We start from the raw sequence: 4,456 nt of genomic DNA, 5'->3' as shown, positions 1-4,456 counted from the left end.
TTCTGGAGAGGAAAATGGGAATCTTGCCTAAATACTGCCAGAATATAGTGAAAAGGGCAGGCTGTGGGCATTGCATCTCCTCCTCAGCCTGCTTGCTGCAAAAGTGCATGATGGAGCGAACATTAATATATACTGCTAACAGCAGTCTCTGCAGGATCGTTTTGTAGATTGAATTGTATCATCCCAAAAGACGTGTGGGAGTGTCCTCACTTCTATGAATGAGACCTTGTTTAGAAGTCAGTCTTAACCTATCAGTCAGTCATATCGTAACAAAAGAGGGTGGTTCCTAATCCCTGCTGAGTGGTGTCTTATAAAAGGACAGAACAGACAAGGAGGCAGGTCAAGGTAAGGGAAGACAACCACGTGCAGATACATACAAGAAGGAGCCTGGCAGCACATTTGGCATCTCCAAGCCACGGGATGGCAAGAGACACCCCTACACCCACCATTCTGGCTTCCACAACTGTGAGACAATGCATTTCTGTTCTTTCAAACCACCCACATTGTGGTACTTTGGAGACTGAAATCAGGACAAAGAGATTTCAGTTCTCAATTGGTGAAGAAAGAATCTGAGCCAGTTAAATCCTATGGTGAGTTCCTTAAAGTTCACAGCAACAGCATATGTAAAAACACACCAATTGTCCCCAAGGAAAGCATGTTTCATATAGGTCGTGGTTTCCATTACCTATCACCATCAAGTTGATTCCAAATAGTGATCCCTTAAGACAAAGTAGAACAAATGACCTAGAAGTGGCATCCAATTCCTAAACATGGAAACTCTGTGAACTTGGAGTTACAGAAAGGCTTTAGGTCTTTTGTTCATAGAGTCACTATGAGTTGTGATCAACTCGACGGCAATCAACAACAATCTTTATGTAAGCAGATTGTTCCATCTGTCTCCCCTTGAGTAGCTAGCTAGTGAGCTTGGTGGACTTGAAAAGCAATGTTGTGGTTATGTGCATGACCATAATTGTCAGAGTATATAACTGTTATATACCAGGACTCTTTTATGTTGGGGTAACCCACATCAAGGAAATTCCAAGTCATGAAGACTTCACACGCATCAGAGTGGAGCTGTGTTCCACAGAGGTTTTTTGTTGGGTTTTTTTTTGTTTTGTTTTGTTTTGTTTTAAATACAACTTTATTCTGGTTATAAACGAAAAGAATGGGAATGACAGTAACAAACAAAATTTTACCACGGAATATTGTGATTTGACTGTAGCAATCTTGTATTTGAAACTCAAGAAGGAAGCTGCCTTCCAAAACAGCTAAATATGCAGGTCCAAAAAATGAAGGGTTTTTTTAACTGCCACACTCACTCTGAAGCCCATTCATCTCTCCTTCAGCATCTCAAAGATAAGCACATGTTCCGCTTAGCTAGATAATGAAGTGGCAAACACGCGGCACCACTGACATCACAGGACAGTTGCCTATAAAACTAGACTTCTGACGCTGGGCTCCAGCTTCGTTCTCTCACAGATCGTCATCCTCGTCCAGGAGAGCAGTTGTCTGCGCAACCTCTAAATCGTGCTCATATTGTGCTGCCAAAGCTGGGTCCATGACAACTTCTGGTGGGGCAAGAGCAGGCATGGCAACAAACTCCAAGTTAGGGTCTCCAATTAGTTTTCTAGCAAGCCAAAGGAAAGGCTTTTCAAAGTTGTAGTTACTTTTGGCAGAAATATCGTAGTACTGAAGATTCTTCTTTCGGCGGAAAATGATGGATTTTGCCTTAACTTTCCTGTCCTTAATGTCCACTTTATTGCCACACAACACAATGGGGATGTTTTCACATACTCGAACCAGATCTCTATGCCAGTTAGGCACGTTCTCGTAGGTAACTCTTGATGTTACATCAAACATTATAATGGCACACTGGGTTTGGATATAATAGCCATCCCTCAGCCCCCCAAATTTTTCTTGGCCAGCTGTATCCCACACATTGAATTTAATCGGTCCTCTGTTTGTGTGGAACGCGAGAGGATGGACCTCCACACCCAAGGTGGCTACATACTTCTTCTTGAATTCACCAGTCAGGTGTCGTTTCACGAACGTCATTTTGCCAGTACCACCATCACCCACCAACACGAGTTTGAACTGGACTTGGGGTTCTCCTTGGGCGGCCATCGTGATGGTTCTTCCAGAAGCGTCTCTGGGCCCCGTCTGACTCCACAGAGGTTTTTAATGACTATTTTTCCCAAATAGATCACCAGACCTTTATTCATTGGATAGACTCAAACCTCCAACCTTCAGCTTAGTAGCCAAGCATGCCCTAGCCAGGGATTCCAGCTTCAAAAGAGTAAAGCACGAGTTGTGCTGCCAACTCAAAGGCAGGTGATTTGAATCCAGTACCTGCTCTGAGGGAGGAAGATGGATCATCTACTTCCATGTAAGTTACAGCCTCTGGAAACTCATTGGAGCATCAGGTCCAATCAAGTGAGCTGAGATTTGAAGGCAATGAGTTTAACATGTTTTGTTTATTTATCAAAGTATTTTAATAAGATCATATTATTCTTGATAAGTGTGATTGAGTGTTTTCTTATACAATAAAGCCTTCATATTATGGATGATTCTTCAAACTGGAAATAATCGCTGTCCAAAAAATTGCTTCCAAAAAGTCCACATAGGTCAATACTTGTCTCATAACTTTCTTGGATTCTCGTCTGCATCTTTAGATGCATTTTCTCCTAGGACATTTCCTTTTTGTGTATTAGTTCTGCTGTTCTCATAGAAAGAAATAAAACATTACATACAAAAGTACTTTCCTATTTCATTTTCTTTACTGCTTGCTTTTTCTCCACTATAATTTCTTTTTCATATAAGACTGAGATCTAATAGCACAGCAAGATCTACCTGGCAAAATTCCTTGGTAAGACCCGGATTTATGCTTCCCAGAAGACTCTTTTCTGCTAATAAGTTGTGAAGCTGTGGAACAATTCTCACTTCCCACTTTCCCTTCTCTCATCTCCGTCTCAAGGACACAGAACATACCCTCCCCTTCCCTTTTGGTTCCTAACTTGTGAACCAAGTCCAGCCAGTAGGAAGGAAGTCACTGCTATCCCAGATTTTTTACTTCCTTGGCCAGTTGACTTAGACACCACATAGAGAGCCAGACGGCCCAGCCACGTGCCACTTCTCTTGGTTCACTGCCCTAAGGAGGGAACCGACCTTCCAGCTAATCAGCCTTAGTAGCAATTACCCTGCATGTCTTCTCTGATATTGTATTTCCCTGTGGTTGGAAATAAATAGGTGGCTTGGGTCTACCTGAAACAGCTCTGTGCATGAGTCACAAAGAGCACAGTTCCACAATCACTTTTTCAAATCCCTTGTTAAAGCTTTTGGAATTAAAATTTTTGTAGCTTTTACAAAGGGAATATGTTCGATACACTATATTTGATTTCATGTTTCTGGAAGGTATGGGATCACTTTGCACAATGAAACTCATCAGCAAAGCCACTCAAAAGAAAAAAGACAAATAGAGACTTAGAGTTTCCGGTCAGATCAGGTCCAATATTGCTGCCAAATGATTACCCTATAATGTAACAGTTTTCAATTATTTTTTTAATTGTGGTCTTGTGCTAAAGATAGTAGGAATCCTGGTGATTCTGCAGTTAAAATTTGCCTACAGGCGAAAGATGGACAATATCCTCCAGTGCAATTTACTGCCTCTGAAAACCCACTGAAGGGTCAGCTATGAGTCTGTTCCAACTCTGTGGCACACAACAACAACAACAACAACAAAGTCAGTGATTCCAATCTATCAGCCACTTCTCAGGAGAAGTATGTGGCAGTTTACTTCCACAAATATTTTAGCCTTGAAACTCAATGGAGCACTCCAATTCTGTCCTTCAGAGCCATTATGAGTTGAAATACACTCAGTGGAAAAGAGGAATATAGTTAAGAGGCAATACTATGCTGCTGCTGTTGTTGCCTTGCTTAATTCCTGGTGACTTTTAAAAATATATCTCTACCCCACTCCTGACACCTATAGTTTACGTTCTAACTTTCAATCATCATTCCTCACATTTTTATTCACATTGTCACATTTCTTCCTTACCACCCCATTTTTATTCTCTTCTTTTCCTGAGGAAGAAGACTGTCTTCTTAGAAAATTTTGGGAACCATTAGAATAAGAAGAGAAGATCATTTGAGAGCCTGAATGTAACTTCATTTAACATCAGTCACCAAAACAGTTAAATTCCATTTAGTTCTAACTTTAGACCCTTGTGGCATCTGTCTTCACACTTAGGTAAGTCTCTGACATTGTCTGGGGTCTGGGAGCAGGTGCTGGGTATGAGAGCTGGAACACTCTAAGTGCTTAAAGACCTATGCTCTTTGATGATGGCTAACGCGAAGGGCAATGGGCAAATGTAAATATAAATCTACCAGGAGTGCCTTAAACAAAGCTCTCCATAACCACAATGTATCTGCCACCACCACATCAGCAGGAAGTGTTATG

General features: G+C 41.4%; 1 pseudogene; it reads right to left on the bottom strand.

The window, feature by feature from the left end:
• Window positions 1-1,473: 1,473 nt before the first annotated feature.
• On the bottom strand, window positions 1,474-2,124 carry LOC102864399 (annotated as a pseudogene).
• Window positions 2,125-4,456: the final 2,332 nt, after the last annotated feature.

Source organism: Elephantulus edwardii, unplaced genomic scaffold (genome assembly GCF_000299155.1).
Source record: "Elephantulus edwardii isolate Elephantulus edwardi_28Jun2011 unplaced genomic scaffold, EleEdw1.0 scaffold00022, whole genome shotgun sequence".
NCBI lineage: Eukaryota > Metazoa > Chordata > Mammalia > Macroscelidea > Macroscelididae > Elephantulus > Elephantulus edwardii.
The sequence above is the reverse complement of the archived record's forward strand: the minus strand, read 5'-3'. Positions and strand labels throughout refer to the sequence as shown.